At 42.4% G+C, this 17308-nt stretch overlaps 1 protein-coding gene across 2 annotated transcripts in view; it reads left to right on the top strand.

Moving 5' to 3' along the window:
* CSNK1G1 (casein kinase 1 gamma 1) overlaps positions 1–17308 on the top strand; it is a 124153-nt gene that overhangs the window by 20867 nt on the left and 85978 nt on the right. For both annotated transcript variants that reach the window (XM_067305902.1, XM_067305903.1), the window contains exon 2: positions 2012–2107. The gene's annotated coding sequence lies outside the window, so the exon portion shown is untranslated. The remainder of the gene's footprint in view (positions 1–2011; positions 2108–17308) is intronic.

The raw sequence follows: 17308 nt of genomic DNA, 5'->3' as shown, positions 1-17308 counted from the left end.
CTTCAAGCAGAATGTGAATAATATGTAATTCCTGGCTTCAGGCCTTAACCCTGGCAGAGCTTGAGATGATTTATTTGCTTTTATTCCTTAAGTAAATAATTGTAATTTAGAGCGTGTTATAAATAGATTCTTCCGCTTAGCTGCTGTGTTTGCAGATGCCAGTACTTCTTGGAGGTTGTTATTTATATAAGCAAACTGAGGTAGTTTTTGACCAAAGATCCCAATATGGCATTTCTATGCAGTACTTTCCCCCCACTCTCCCAAGCTGCAGTGTTGGGGTGTGTTTAAGGTGGAAAAAGAGCAAGCTTCCCTAGGTTAAAAGGTGTTCAGCATTTAAATATGTGGCGTGTCAGGTTCATAGGATAGTCCTTCATTCTTTGCCCAACAGTGCTGTTAAGACTGCTTTGTCAAGTCAATAGAAAGCACTGTGATCCCACTTTGACTATGAAGGTAGGTGCTCACAGGTCCTCTGCGGTTTAGCTGGCTACAAGTTTGGCTGGTTCTACTTTGCTTTGGCCTTTGACCGGATCAAATAATCTAGTTTTACTTGATGCTAAACTCTAAAGTTTTCCTTAATGCTTTAAAAGAAGCCCGATATAGGAGAATATATTCAGCTGCCTGATGTCTTTCCATTTTGGGAGGATGAGTGTTGCTTAGACCTTGTAAGCTGAGCCTTAAGTGGTGTCTTCCTCATTCCAGCAGCTGGCTTCACTCACAAATTGGTGCTGGGTAGTTGAAGTCAAGGATTACTAATGATAGCTGCTGTGAGCTCGTTAAGACTTTTGAAGTCTCTTACAATGCAGTTGAGCAAACCTCATAGCTTCTCGAGGGAAGGAATTATGAACAATATGGAGAGAACGTATGTGACTTGGACTGGACTGGCAAGAAGCTTATAAAAGTACAGGGCAGAGGTAGACCCAAATTCCTGCATGCTTTGGTCAAAGTGGTGACTCTTGGTAATCATGACTTTGACGCGTCTTGTACTTGCTGTTGGAGAAAGCAAAAAAAAAATATTCTTCTTGCTAATATAGAGCACAGGGCTTTCTAAATGAGAAAAGTTTACTTCTGCTGGGATCAGGGTAGAGAGTAGACTGTGTTTCTTTTCCCCACCGTGTGTTTATGGAACCAGTGGTATCAAAGGGCAGTATGGACCCTTAAATTTCCACCTCTGCTGTAATAATTAGGAAAATAGGAAGAAAAGCTGTAGCTTAGGGTTAGGCTTGGAATGCACTTAGGCATTTGGGAGAAGGGGTTCCTTATAGCACATTGCAGAGCGTTGTATGTAAGGGAGTCTGAGTTGGTACTTCAGTGTGTCAGGTGAGCCTGTCTTCTAGATGGCTGTTAAGGCTTTTCAGATCTTGAACTTGCTTTTTTAGATTTATTTTTATTTTTGTTTGAACAGTCCATGCTCCTTCTCAAAAGGAAGTTAAATGCCTAAGTTTTGCACGAAAAACGAAGCAGCCTGTATCTGGTTATCCAGGGCAGGGTTGCTTTCCAGAAACACTTTGAAACAGTTTCATTTTGGTTCAGCCTTGGTGTCGCGGTTATGGAGCGCTCCCCCTTGGGAACTGGTGTTTGAGCCCTGTTCTGCCCTATGGGCTACACGCTCTGGAGGGTGTTATCTGAGGGGGGGGAAAAAAAGAAACAAACACAAAACTCCCTTGTGCTTCCTTCTGACCAAAGGGCCTGGAGCATCACAGGAGATGTGGTCAGCCCGGGGATGCTGCCTCATGGCAGGTCGGGTTTGGGAACCTGTTTGCCAAGGTGGGGAAGCAGCTTACTGAAAACAAACCCAAATCACTGAGCAGTCAGAAACATCTGTATTTTAAGAAAACGCTGTGCTCTTCCAAATGAAAATTCATGTCCTGATTTGGGGTAAGGAGGAATATTAGATTTTTCTATAGGAAGAGGTGTTTGGCTCTCTGTCAAGTGTAAAGCAAGATTGGAACCTGTTGCATTTAGACTTTCTAAAATGTTGTCTTTTTTTCTTGTTTTTTTAAAATCACTACAGGTATGACTGGCTAGCTGCTGTGCTGCTCTGATGCCCCAGTACTTGCTTACGCTGTGATTTTGGATAACAAAGACAAGTGAATTAAGAAAACGTATGGTGAGTATAGCTAAGACCTTCCAGAATATCAAGTCAAACATGCAACTCCCATCTTTGTTCCTTAAAAAAAGATATATAAGGGGAGGTGCTGTAAAATTCAGTAACATCTAGCCAGAGTATATGAAGTGTCCATCAAGCCTGCAGGAGGATGCTTAGAGATCTGAATGAAAGCTGTTCAAATTTTATTCCATGTTTCCATTTCAATATTTTCGTTTTGACAGTGCTGTGTTTTGGGTTTTTGTTTTGTTCTTACCAGAAATAATTTGTCTAGAAACTTAATGCAGATTGCATCCCTGATTGAATTTCCTAGCTTTAGTTCTAGAAACGTACGTGTTGAGAACTGGAAACTAGGTAACTGCAAGGATGCCTGATGAATACCTTGAATAGGGAAACTGTTCAAGTTGGGTGGGATATAAAGTAGGGGAGAGTCCAAAGACTTTCATGAGGATCTGAAGCTTCTCTAAAAGCACTTTAACTTTGTTATGAAATAAGCAGAAAACTAAAAATCAAAGATGTTGAGAAAACTTTCTTTCCAGAACTGAGGGCAAAGTGAGTAATGCTCCTAGGTGAGAGCGTTTGACTTCAGTATGCGTAAGACACTTTACTGCCTGTTTCATGAAATCAGTGATGAAAATAAAAAAGGGTCTTTTGGAAATGCTGTTTCTACGTTTGGACAAAGTGACTTCACAAAACAAATTCTTTCTAAATCATAATTTCCATAAATTTCTCATATAGAAGGCCTAATGAGCTCTTGAGTTTTGGTAGTTTCAACTAACTGGGGGGAAAGGGATTGGGGGGGGGGAAGGGAGAGCAGGAACAGTTTCATGCTTCCAGCCTGAAGGAGAAACGTGTTGTCAATTTTGCTTGATAGCGTATGTCAAATTATTTTGCCATTTTATCCCTTAAAAGTGACTTCCCTCTTTTTTTGGCACCAGCAGTACGAGTGTCATTAATTGCTTGTAACTTCTTAGTCTGAGCAATTCAGACTGGTGTAGTATAGTGCTTTTAATATCTTTCTATGAATCCAGGGACTATAGTTATCCGACTGTGCTTTATTTTATATTGTTTTGTCTTAAAGATAAGCCCCTGAAGTCTAAAGAAGCATGCTTTGTTGACATGATGTTGTGGAGGGTTTCTTGTGTGACTTGAAGACGTTGGCTTGTTTTTCTTCATCCCTGCCTGGAGGACATTTGGGATCTTGGGAACCTTTTTATCAGATGAAACAGTTTCTGTGGGGTTTGGAATCGGCATGCTTTTTCACTTGAGAGAAGCTTCTGCCCAGCTCAAGATGTCTAATTCCCCCCCCCCCCCCAAACCGCTTGCTTTCTGTTCAACCACTTGCACACAGATGTGGATTTTAAGCAGAGACTGTTGGGCAGTATGAACGCTAAATCATATAATGAGTAAACCCAAGTGTACTTCCCCCCCCCTTTTAATATATAGTAGAAATTGATAATGTATTACTGAAATTCTTTATCAATTCCATGACTGAAAAAGTGGCTCTGTCTCAGCCACAGATCTTGCTCCCGACCTGTCTACACCTGTATCCCCTTCCTGCCTCCTGCATCTCTTTTATTTTTCTGTGTATTTTAACTTCATATTTAAACAAGCCCTGGTTTGCCCTGTGTCATGCTTTCATTAGCCCATACTTCTCTGTAAGCTAGCACCCCAGCTCATGTCATTGCTTGTTCACGGAGCATTTGTATCCTCATCTGCATGTTCCCTGCCTCAGGACCCTCCAGCAGAGATGTGCTGGCCTGGCGGCTTCTCAACATCAATGCAGCCTCAGCTCCTGCCCTTGTGATAGGGAAACACTTTGCCCATAGGAGTGAGGAGTCAGTTCTTGTATGTTCTCCTTCGATGCGCTCAGTGAACCTGCAGTGCCATGTCCACAGCAATTGGAAGAATCTGGCTTTAGGAGCAAATTTTTCTTGGATGGCGTAAACAAACAAAAAAAGCAGTGGACCTCCTAGCTTAAACAGTTGCTCATGGGATACGTCTCTACTGTGCTCAGTAAGTGGTGTTTTGGAGTGGCTTTCTACAAAATAGCAATAGATTCACTGCATACTAATATGAGATAGATCTGGGCCAATGGTGTCATGTACAAGATAACACTATATCATCTAAGCAGTTGAAGCTGGTTGCAGAGTGGACTTCTCTACTCTGCAGAGTGCTGGAGGAGGCAGTGCTGGAGGAAGCTAGTTGCAACCAAAGTTCTAGTGTGTATTTTGGAAAAAAAGGGAGACGGCAGTGAAAGCCTTAGGTGCCTCTGCTGTTCAGTGGCTGCGTATTGTGAGTGCTACTGAAAATATCCTTCTGTGCTCAAAGCTTTCTAGTTGTATTAGTCATCCATCAGGCTTCTGGATTATTTAAGTGCTGAAGCTCTCCTCAAAGAACAGTGATATCTATTTGTAGAAAAGTACAGAATGTGAAGTGCAATTCCAGTATATTAGTGTTACGCTGTTTAAGATGTTTTCAGGAATGCTCTGTCTCCTGATGTGAGACTTCATGATCTATAAAGTCCATATAAAAGATCTGTAATCTTATAAGGCTTCTGTTTTGGTTTTAGGGCTTCAAATGATGATGTCATTAGAGCTTCTTCTTAGCCATCGGCTTTTCTCACAAAATCAAGCCTCTAGTTTAGTGCTGTGTACCTTTATCTTTTGGGCATTGGACTCGAAGTACTGATAAATCCCGAGGAAAAGGGGCCAGGGACTGAAAAGGTGCTCTGTAGTGTCGAGGAAAAATACTTGCTTCGTTAGGCATGGGGGCCCTAAGTCAAATTGTTAATGACCAAAACCATCTTGCATAGCTTCTTAACTCGTCTTGACTTGATATAAATCTGAAAATGCCTAGAGCTGAACTGCTCCCCTTTTAATCTGTAATCCCTCTTTCTCTAGCAGAACTGTTTCTGAAAAATCTTTGGCACAGCTGCTAGCTAGAATATTGATTACAATACAGCATGATTATATCTTCAGGGACTTAGAGAATTTGAATCTCTGTTACTTCTGTAATGCATACAGGTTAACTTCATTGTATTCTACCCCCCAAATTAAACATAGTATTTCATGTAATGTTTGAGATACGTATGCTGGCAAAACACTTGCTCTTGCTTGTGCGTTCTGCTTTTATGTAACTCATTATTTTTGCTCAAATGTTGCAGATAGTCTGTTTCCTCTAGCAACAGCCACCAGATGTTTAGCTGAACAAGACTGAATTCTTTAAAATTGACCTGTAAGAAATGTGTGAAGGCGAACCCGGGGGTGGAACAATTGTATGTCAGCATGATTTCCATTTACTTGCTAAAAACCCAGTGCACATTTGCAGTTTCATTAGAACAACGATGGATCCTTATTTTTTATTGTATGCCGTGAGGCCTTCTCCATAGTTCTTAATGTTTCCATAAATGTACTGTTCTGGGGAAAAATCAAGCTGTCTCAGGGGAATTGGCATTATTTGGGCAATTAGCACTCTGCAGGCCAAATCTGTCTGGTGGATATGCTGCCATGCTGATCCTGCTGTGAATTCTGGTTGTCATCTAGGCTTCTTACCTAGCTGTAGGTCTTCTGTGGTCTTGTTCTTTGCTAGGCTCATTCTGGTTATTTAACACCTCTACGGGAAGTCAACTGCTGTCTCAGTTTTGCAGGTGGGTAAAAGAGGGAGAGTGCCCTGCATGTGTGTTGTAGAGCAGGGGTCTTCTGAGCACTGCTAATGGCTTGCAGGCCATGACTGAGCCACCAGTTATGTTGGTGACCGTCCCCCATCTCTACAGCATCCTCTAACCTGCCAGTGCCTCCTAGGAACAGAGCTGATGGTCTAATGTTTTATGGGGGATATGGGGTAGAGTAGAGTCCTGACAGTGACTGCTGAGAGGTTCAAGCAGCCTCTATCTCTGAAATGTGCCTGTTCCAGGGTTTTGAGCAGCACTGTCCTCCAGTGCTGAGCACAGCCTTGGAAAACTACACAGGGACACTGTGCTGGGGGCGAATGATTTGGTATACAGATTCTTGGGTCTGTTCTGCTCTCTCTTGGGATGGTATGTAGCCTTCCTCTGGGCGTGCAGAGTCCAGAGTAAAGCTGCACTGTTTCCCTTCCCCCAAGAATATTTTCCTCAAGATCCTTTTATGCTTCCCTTGTTGTGCAGTTCTGATGGAAAGGTGTGTGTATTGGAGGACCAAGCCAACTATAATAGTCTCCTCTTGCCTTGAGGCATGGCCTGACTTTAAGCTTAAAGTACAGAACAATCAGTAACTAATGTAGTGTCTCCAAAAGCACGTCTGTGAACAGCATGATCGGCGCAGGTAGGGTGCAGCTGTTCTTCAGGAATCCAAATGCGTGAAAAGCAGCACAGATAATCTTCAAGAACAAATTTTAGTGGCCTCTGACTGGTGACAGGTCCATACTTGAGAAGTATACATTGAGGAAGGAAGTACAGCTCTGCAAATGGCTACAAGGTGTCAGAGTTCAGAGTATCTGCTTGTTTAGGTGAGAGATGCTTCTGGAGATCATAGTTACCTAGTACTAGAAGCACTTCAGGTCTCAGTACAGCTGCTCCAGTTATCTTGTTTAGGTATCTCAATGCATGCCAGCCCTTTTTTTTTTTTGGTGCCTTTCTGGAAGTTCTTAATGCCTCCCACAAAATCGTGACATAGCTCAGGAGAGAGGTAACTTCAGTATCCTGTTCTCCCAGTAAGAAGTGAGACTGGTATTTGAAGAAGTACCTCCAGCTCCTCTCCCTTGTGTTGCTTGTGTCAGGTTCATGTTTTAAGTAATTTTCAAAACTAGTGCATGGTGATACGTACAGTAAGGCCTTGCTAAAATGTGCTCGTGACTCACGTGCTCACTGCTACTCGCTGGATCTTACTGTGGTCATCTACTGTTGTCTTCCTTGCACAGCAAGTTGCATTTGTTTCTTCAAGTATATTCTAGATAGCTCTTTTTTAATGTTACTGAAATATTTTGCTTAATTAATATCTGCCAGTTTTGAAATCTAGTGTTTCCTATCCTGTTTTCCCCGGATGGGTTGGGGGGGTGGGGAGGTTGTGCTATATTCTAGTGCTTGAAAAACATGTGAGGGTGGAAGATGTGGCTGCAGTTTTAGTTAAAGCTTTTGCTACTGCAGTTAACACAAATGAAAGCCTTTATATTCTTGACATTTTGCTATTAGACAGGATGCAAAAAGAACTTCTGGAAAATACCAGACAACAGTCTGATATTTAGGAAGCAAAACTCTTCAAGAACATGCGTTTATCTTGAGTTCTTAGAAGAATCAAAAACGTCCAATTGTCTGCAACGTTCTTAGCTGTTAATCTCATGGAGCTACAGTATGTAACAACTTGCTGCTGATGTTAAGGGTGATACCATCTACCTGTAACTTTCCTTATGCTGGCTCAGACTCTTTTTAACCTCTCAGTAAGGATTCAGCTCAGGAACCTGACAGAAAGCTGTTCAATTACTGCTAGGTGAATGAGGTGAGTTAGCTTGCCAGGAGGTCAGATGAGTGCCAGAGCCAGTGAAATGGAGAGTCTGGGAGCATTGGATGGATCGAGGAGTAGGAACATGCCTTTTAGGGTAGTTAAATTGGTTAAACCATCTTTAAAACTTCTCTGATGTGTACTGGGCATGGATATGACTTTTTTTTTCTGGTAACCTAAGGGCTACTCAGCTTTTCTAACAAACTCATCTCTGTCGTGTTCAGCCAGCAGGAGACAGCTAAAGCCTGCCTTAGACCTCTACTCTGTCTTCCCTTGTACCCAGGACACTGGCAGAGGAAAAGGCTAGGACCGGGAAGAGATGCATGGGAGTGTGGGGAGTGGTACAGCCAGGCTCTGCTCTGATTTGCCTGGCCCATTTTTGGGATACTGGATACTAAAGCTCTCCCTCTAACCCTGGCAACAGGCTCAGAAGTGCTGGGACTCACTGCTCCTCAGTGCTCAAGAAATAATAGGTCTGTCTTGCCCTCCTGAGGGTGTAGCGTGCTGGTGGGGAGACTACTAGTGCTGTGTTTGAAGCTGTTTTGTACCTCCTGGGCAGGGTGTTGTCCGTGAGCTTCTAGTTGAAGAGCCATGACCTTGACCTATGGCTGCTGGCTCTAGGGAGGTAATTTTGGGTTGGAGTTGCCCTGTCTGTTTAATTTCAGCTTTTAGCCTGTCTTGGTCTGGCAGCTAAACTACTAAGGCTGCTGTAGTCTAGACTAATGATGGTCTGTTACCTCCCTGGGAATGGAGTGGAAGAGTCTGAACCGTTCTATGATGTGGAAGCAGCTTTTCAGACTCCTAGGGTGCTTTAGAGGATTTCTGGAGCCACCTGGGGATTCACCTGAAGTTAGCTGGTAGGGCCAACATGAAAAATGGATAGAAAATGTTACTGGGATAAACTGATGGTGGCCTGAGAAAGGTTTGCTTACTGTTTGTTTTCCTCGGGTCATGAGAAACCTGGAGGTAAATGCTTAATTGCTTCGCTTCTCAGTTTTTGAAAGTTTTTGTCTTGAACCTTCTTACAGTGCTTCAGCACTTGCAGTTTATTGAATATTAAACATGTCATCGTGTATCTGAGCTACTGTAAGATCAAAACTAGGAACAGAGTACATATGGAGCTTTGACTCGCACCCAAACTCTGTGTGTAGTTATGCTGTCATAAATAGATCTGCGAAAGCTTTTCTGCAATGGTGCATGGCTGCCTAGTCTTACTGGTCGCTTTTCCGTGGAAAAACCAGAAAAGCTAAAGCGTGTTAACTGACGTGGCCTGTAACTGGTCACCACATGGATCAGGTGTAAGCTGCTTTCCTGTACTGACATGTGAGTTGGGAAAGTTGTTTTACAGAACAGCTAACCTCTTAAAAAAATAAAATAAAAGCCGCTAAGTTGTACCTTCCACAGTAGTCCAAGGAATGTTTCCTTTCAGTGCCTGTGCCTTCTTAATCCTTTTATTTTCTCAACAAGCAGGTGTGCAAGGGAGGCTGGAGGAGATGCAGGCATTGTTTGCCTCTATTCAGTGCCATTTCAAGGGAGACCGAAAGAGTCCTAGCAGTAACCAAACGCACTCCTGTGCAGCTGAACCAGTGATGAACAGCCATGCTAACAAGCACCGATTTACTAGGTGCTGTAACTTGGCTGTTGTGCGTTTGCAGTGGAGCGCTCCGTTCAGAAGAATGGTTCCTGGGCATCTGACATCTTTTATATCCTTTTGGAAATCCCTTGGTGTGAGAGGTCCCAGGTTGTGCTCTGCTGTGTTTGCATATGCCCCATGGAAGAAAAACAGATAGGCACTATCCTGCTTACTTCCTAGCCAGCTGACAGATAATGGTAAGCAATTTCTACTGGTAAATACATAGTTATGTCCCTTCTTCTCTGCCTCAAGCAGCAGTGGGGCTTTGCATTGCAATGCTGTGATAAGTCACTTTGATAAAGAGTGCAGCTAATGAAGCTAGGTTCTGTGGGGGGTTATACCAGCTGTTTGACATCTGCCTAGTACCTTGTAGACACAGCCAGGCGATGATCAATCCCACACAAAGGTGTCTGAATATAATATATTTAAACAGGCTTTCCCCTTCTCTCCATTTTATTGAGTTATCTCCATGTGCAGTTTCATCTGGTTGTCCTGAAACAGTTTGTGCAGAGGGATGGTTGTCAGACCAAGGGAATTTAGTTTGCATGTTAAGGTTGAGTTTTTATGTGCTGGAAAGTACAGCTGTTAGCATTTCCTCTGAAAGGCGGCAGATGTCAGATTGTCCTCAGTGTCCTTTTCTCCTAAACTTCTTCAGTTGAGTTAGAATCAAATCTACACAGTTTCTGTGATGAAACAGTATTCTTCTTTCATCACTTCTTGTTCTCATCTATGAACGGAAAAAAAGGAGAGGCTTTGTCTGATATCAGTGTCCAAGTTGGCCACTTCGAAAGCTGCATTATGTTTTGCTTTCTGAGGTGCTGTCTTTGGGGACATAGCACTAGTCCTTTGAGCAAGAACCCTGATTCACCTCATGTTAGCCCTGGAGGTGATGGGCTCAAAATGAAGAGGAGCTATCTCACTTGACACAGGCTAGAGAGTACTGTTCTGCAAGCTGTGGATACCAAAAGTTTACATAGATTTGGAAAGAAATGGGACTAGTTCATACAAAGGGGGAGAAAAAAATCAGTGAAAATTTTTTTGCATGTAACGATACCACCTTGAGTCATTAAACAAAGTGTATGTGTCCCTGACTCCCACACTATGTATTTTTTGTGCTCCGTGGTCTTGGTTAGACATCTGCTACTGGCCACTTAAGATGGGAGATTGTCCACATGGACCTTTTGTCCCCCTCAGTGCAGTTTTTCATGTTCTAATTGCACCTGCACTTTCACTACATGAGTTTCTTCTTAAAATCCCAAATGTCTCATACCTTGTGCCACCTGCACTTTCTCATGATTTGACTGAGAAAGCTAAGCTGTAAATGGCTTGCGTTTTCATTTACATGTGGTGATTCAAAGTGATATTTTGTAGCTGAAAATGGAATAATTTCTAGGCTTCAAAGTGCAAAGGATGACTTTTATTTAAAAAAAAAAGTGTGTGATATACAGGCACATACTGGGCATTATGTATAAACACTATCAAAATACGCTATTCTACTCTTTCAAAAAGCTTCTGTAGTTACTTTGTTCCTGCGTGGCAGAACTGCATTGTAGGCTTGTTTTTCAGCTTTCTCAAGATTGTGCTATTTGGATAAATGGGAATAGATACTGTAATGAAGTCATTCATTTTGAAAATAGAGTTTAAAGATGATGCCTAACCATGATCTGTAGCTGGGGGAGCCAGGGTGCTTCAAAGTATTCTGAGCAGCTCGGCGGTTTCTTTATTTAACTGAAGATTTGGGGTGAGGGAGGATATATAGAATGGGAGGTTGGTACCTTTCGGAGGACAGAGACACTTAATAGCAGAAGTACTCAGACTTCTCCCATGGCAAGGAGATGGCTCTCTTAATGGGACAAAAAACCCTGGTTGAAGCGTGACATATTTTTGTTATTCACAGGTCTGTCCCAGTGTGTCCAAGATAATGTCTGAAAGCGTTTAGCCTCCATCCAAGCGGAAGAAAGAAGAAAAATGATGGCCTTAGGAGTCACTCTGGAGTATTGGGCTGCTTAATACTCCTACCTTTATTTATTTATTTTTTTTTGTGTATGAGGACTCACAACTTCCATCGTGTCCCCAGCCCAGAATAGCACAGTAGATCCATGGCAGTCTGAAGTGTCATTTCACTACCCTTTCTCCACAGCGAGGGAAAGGAGGGGAGAGCAAACGAATATGTTTTAGTGCTTTAGATCGTGATCTTAGAACTAATAGGCTGGAATAAGGTGTTGTCTCTGTCATCTGTTCAACAAAATTGCTGCTTATAAAGCTCTGTGTGAAGAAATCTGCCAGTCATAACTAGTCAAAGGCTGCATGTTGCAGGGCAAAGTAATATTGTTATCTATATGTGCTTTCCTTGGTTATAAAACTCTGCAAATACCTGTTCTGCATCTCTTCTTAATGTTAAAAGATAAACAACACATTCATTTAGACTTAGTGAGAATTAAAAGTTGGAACAGGTAGCTCTCTAGACCCTTTAGTTTCTCATTAATAGCAGCATGGGAAGCTGGAACGATTGCAAGTTGTTACAAGGCTGGTGTTCATGACTTTGCAAGGTGGAACTTTGAGCAGCAGAACATCAAACTGGCAGGAAAATCCTGGAGGCTGATACTACCGCTGTTGAAAACTGGAAGTGACTTGAAATCATCCAGTTTAATTTTCAGCTTAAAAGTCAACCTGATGTTCTCAGCAAGACTTGCTTTCTAGACAAAGTGGTTTCCCAAAATATAGCTGCTTTCTTTTCTGGCTCCAAGGGAAACAGCGGCTTCCTCTGGTAGCTGTGCCTTCCTTGTTGTTTTTTCTTTACTGGATATGTTGGCTTCAGTTTCTCCCCATTGCTAATCTGGGGGGAGCCAAAAAGTATCTTCTCATCTCTTTACACCAAACTCGAGTTGCCTTAATTTTATCACAGGACCTTGCTCCGATTCTTGAGTAATCTTTATGCTTCTCCTTGCACTGTCACCATTTTGAAGCCATTAGAGAAAGGGAAATACAGTGGCACAGAGCTCTTCCTAGGTATGCTTAGAATTTCCTTGTGTTTACGTGGTTACTCCTGTTTGAGCATCAAAGGATCATGCGACCTTTCGTAGCACAGCCTTGCACGGGGTAGTTGTTTGCTTTGACCGTCAAAATACTCCTCAGGTTTCCCTGAGGATATAACCCTGCTTATTCTGTTATGACTAATAATCTTGTTCCTAAGGAATGGCTCTGAATTGGCTGTTCAAAAATATTCTGTTCAAGCAGTCTCCATTCAGTCATTTAGTGTATGGGTTTTTTTGTTTGGTTGTGTGGTGTTTTTTGTTTGTTTGTTTGTTTCTTATCCTAAAATTCGTGGAGCATTTCCTCAAACTTTCACCTTGAAATTTTCCAAAACAACGGGGCAGGCTGGGGATCCAGGTTAGGAATATCCATCTAAGGCTTCTGTGGGGACAGATGATCTTTTTTTTTTTCCCCATATCGTTTCATCTGTTTCCATGCTTTCTTAAACTTTCTTTTATGTACTTACTAGCCAACTTCAACTTAAAATACCCACCTAATGCACACTCTCATTTGTTATATAATAACAAGTAACCTTATGTGGTTACTGATATTGTTTGTTTTTGTATATGAAAACCAGCAGCAAAGCTAGCTTGTAGCATATGCTTCTGGAGGAAAGTTGCACCCGTTAGGACATCGTGGGGGAAAAGTGGTGCCTAGCTGAGATGTGCATACCTCTTTGCCTCAATCTTTTGAATGCTGGTAGTATTACAGGACTAAATGACTTTGAGAATGGGAAGTTATAAAATATGGTTTCGATGACTGTATAATCCAGTATCTAATAAGACACAAGTGCTGAAGCTTTCCTTGCATATAGGGATGAGTGATGCTCCTCTCGATGCAGTTCATTTGTGTTTCACTGCATAGTTGAGCTTGCACTTCATTATTTTCCTCAGTGAGGGTGTGAGGGTATCTTTCCTCTGGCTTTATCGTGAAGTCTGTAGAAATTTAATCTTTGAAACCTTTGTCAAATGGGATTGAACCACGTGAACGGGTTTGGAAGCTTGCAAAACGGGGATACTGACATGCAAGTCCAATGCGGAAGCCCGATTCCTTTAGGAAATGGAGCAAAATGTTAGTCTCTTTGCTAACTGTAGGACTTAACTTTACCCTTGTTCATGCTTGTTGGTATTTATAGTTTTAATGCTATGTGCCTTGCCTTTCCTTCCTAATAGATTGCAGGACCATAAGTGGGTGGAAGATTTGTTTGTTTTGGCATAATATCCACTTTATGTAGGCATGTCTCAAGTTTACAGCAAACAGAAGAGCCAGGCCGTGAACTGTGCAAAGTCCTGAACAGTAGGGTAAGAAGAGAACTAAGGACAAGCTGACTTGTAAAATTACCTCTCTCTGAAACTGAGAAATCTTTTCAGCTTATTTCCCGTACTAAGATATAGAACCTTGGGCTTCTTTAACTTTATTTCTTGGGGAGTCATCTCACCCATTTTTCTATTCAGATATAAACTAATCATTGAAAACCAAACAGGCAAACATAATTAGAGCTTTTCACAAAAAGAACTGTACTTTGTACGTAATTGCAGGAACATGAATTCTAAATTAAAGGCATCAAGCCACATAATAGGTTGGAGTGATGTGAGAAAAGCTGGAGGAGATGCCATGCTTTGAGCTGGCTGAGAACTAATGACAGGTTTTTGCAAGAGACGGAAGGGGCTTGGTTATCTCTTTTTATATATAGTCCTTTTAGTAAAGCCATGCACAATGTTTGCACCAGGTCCTTCCGTCTATATGAAAAGATGCTCGCTTTTCTAATAGTACTTCTAGAAGTACCCTGTCTTCCCTCTCCTAAATTCTGTTTATATTAAGACCTACTTTTGAGACATCTAACACACGTGGTGGTATCTTAAGATGATATTGCTATATCAAATGCATGCAAGCTTGAATGATTGTGTCAGTGCTGCTTGCTTCTGCTGTTTGCAGACATTGCTCAAAACCAAATGTATTGGGGGTGGGCATCCAGTATTGTCGGTTCTGATGCAATGCAATGCTTGCTGAGCTTCAAGGGAAGCATCGGTACCCAGTGGTAACCTCGTGTGGTTGTTTTCGGTGTTTAGTAACTTCAGTGGTGATTCTCTTCTGCAGCTGAAGAGCTTAAATTTGAATAGATGTGGCCAAAATGACAAGATGTCTTGGCAAATGAAAGCATCCACTGAAGGTAGCTGAGGCATTCAATTATTGCCTGACTACTATTTCTTAATCTGGGAAGTAAGTGTCAGGTGGTGGGACGGAGCTGTGATGCAGACAGAGGATTATCGGTGGTTGCTCCAGAGGTTGGCACGCATGGGAACTGTGTGTACTTGGAGCTGGGCACTGCAGTGACCACTGCAGTGAAGTGTCACCAAATACATCTGGCTGTGACAGTGAAAATAAGCACACTGCAGAAGCTTGGTATCTCTTTCTAGCTATCGGTGTTATTAGCTATTCTCTTTTTGGGGAGACAGAGGGCTATCTGCATAGTCTGTCTCTTCTCTCCCTCCCTGCATCTCGCACCATGAGTGTGCCGATGGACAGGGTTGCTTTCCATCACTGTGCAGGGATTGTTTGGACTGCTGACATTACCACCGTCTCACTGCATCTCTTGAAAATATAACTTTTTCTCAGTGGACATCCCCCTTTGATTGGTGAAAGGGCGGCGTGATGTCTGGGAGAGCAGCCCGGTCTTTGCCACCCTGGTTTGTGAACCTACATTCAGGATAACAAAGCGGACTGAGAAAGGATGATGCTGATCCTCTGCAAGTACAAATTTGTACAATTGCTGTAAACTTAAGAAAAGGGGGGAAACTTCCCATACTTGATGGCGTGTGAAGGCAAACACTGTGAGCTGGATGGGTGCAGTCCAAGGAGATTGCCAGAGCTAATGTCAAGACTGTCTTCGTGAGAAACCTGAGAATATTTGTTGCTATCTCTAAAGCTGTTCATGCCACACAGACATGTAGTAGTATGTTGAGCTGTTTTATGTCAGGTATGTAAGCCTGGAGACACTATCTCTCTCCTGATGCCATGCTCACTACTTATTGTAGCGTGCAAACCTTGTCTTGAAGGGTAACGTAAGTGGCTTTATAAAAAGATGTGTCATGTGAAGCACAGGTACAGAAATGACAGTCACGGGATGGTGCTTGCTAATAAGTGTGGAAAAAACTGAAATACCCTTCCAACACATTAATATTCTTAAACCGTTGCCAACTTGCATACTTTAGGTTTAAAAAAAAAAAAAAATCCAGCCAAGCAAAAACCCAGCAAGGTAACCTTCAAGTGTTCAAATCTTTTTTTAGACTGTGTAACTTGCTCTCTGGACTGTGTATGGAGTCTGCTTGGTGTTCCACTGTAGGCTGGTGACTTGGGCTACTTCCTTGCCCTATTGAGGAAGTAACTAGGTGCAAATATTTACTTTCTGTGAACATATGCAACTGCCTAACTGTGTATCTTGGGATTATGATGTATAATTACTCCGCTGAGGAAGTGCAGGGTTTTATGGAGCTTACAGTGTTTGTGTAGGCGTAGCCTATCTTGCCACTCGTGAGCATGAAGTGGAACCAGTAACCAAGCCTGTACCTTGCACTGGGGAGGAGGCAACATCAGAGCTACTAGCGAAGGTGCCGCGGTGACCTTTGCTTTGTAAAAAAAGCAAGAGACTGAACTATTCCACAAAACTGTCACAGAGCTCCTAAGCATCTTCTGGCCTTCCTGCAAGGGGGCCTGTGCTTTTTGAGCAGAAATTTTGCTTTGTCTGCACGTCATTCTTGGCTTTTCGATTGCGTCGACTACCTGGGTCAGTCTTTTTGGACAGTTAAATTGTTTCAGAACTGTTGGGAGCCCTGAAAAAGGAAGCCTTAAATTTCAGAGGCAGCAGAAAGGAAAACGTCCTTCTTTATAGCTGGTAAGGACACTGACCTATAGGATAGTGGTTTGGGGAGGTTTGGTGTTTTTTTTTTTTTTTTTTTTTTTTTTTCCTTGAACAGCTCATTTTGGGACTGTAGTACAGCTGCAGAAAACTTCATGGAGTTCTTATCCCATAATGCTAAGGGAGGACAAATTGCTGAAGCAGGTCTCAGGCTCTGGGTCTAACAGTGCCCTAAACATTAAGCTCTACTGTCCCTAAAAACTGTTCCTGGAGATAACGAAAGCCTGGAGAAGAGATGGACTACAGACATCTTTAGTCGACTTCATCTTTGCCTGCCTGCTTGGTACTATAGACTCACTTCTTTAGGTGAGTAAAATCAGTAAAAACCCTACCCTACAAAAAGGAAAAAAAAAGGGGGGGGGAGGGAGTGTGGATCAGGCGATGGCAGGCAAGGAGTGTGCTGAGAGCTGCTGCCCCTTTCGGTAGCAGCTTTTGGATTTGTTTGCCTCTGCTTTAGCAGCACATTTGTAGGCCCAAACACGGAATATTGCTTATTTCCTCTTCCCCCGCCTTATGCTCTTTAACGCGTTTACATAGCTGCAAGGCTCCTCACCCCTTTAAAGTCTGTTTGACAGCAATGTGACTCCAATAAGCAGCACATTAAAAGCTTGGGAAGATTTTTTGCTGTGTACCAGTCTTACGTAGGTTTCTCTTTTAAAGTAGTTTAGTTGCAAAAATTATATATATAAAATTCACCTGACATATGTATATATAAATAAAATATATACATAAATAAAATATTTTTATATATGTCAGATGAATTCCTGCCAAATGTCTAATTCTGTGAAGTGACAGCGCAGTCTCTTCCTTTGTCCTGTGGCTGCCTGAAAAGGCAGTATCCTCAAGCAAGGAGAGAGGAGAGTTCAGGCGTTGAAAAGAAAAGCCACATGCATTAAATCATACAGTATCAAGTTTGCCTGTGTTTCCTTTTCCTACACTACTTGTCTCTGCTTTTGGCATCGGCACTGCTGAATTTTTAAGAGATGCTGGTCTTCTAGCTAAACATCCCTTCCTTCACTGTGTTTCCACTTGATCAAGCAGCTCTTTTGAGGGGTTTCAAGTGAGGAGCAGCTGGGAAACAAGGATCAAGCAAAGCCTGTTGGGCAACCCTGAGTCCGGGGGATGCAGTCACCTGGATGTGGCAG

The sequence above is a fragment of the Apteryx mantelli genome, chromosome 15, assembly GCF_036417845.1.
Source record: "Apteryx mantelli isolate bAptMan1 chromosome 15, bAptMan1.hap1, whole genome shotgun sequence".
NCBI classification, from domain to species: domain Eukaryota; kingdom Metazoa; phylum Chordata; class Aves; order Apterygiformes; family Apterygidae; genus Apteryx; species Apteryx mantelli.
Note: the sequence above shows the minus strand (reverse complement) of the source record. Positions and strands in the feature narration are given on the sequence as shown.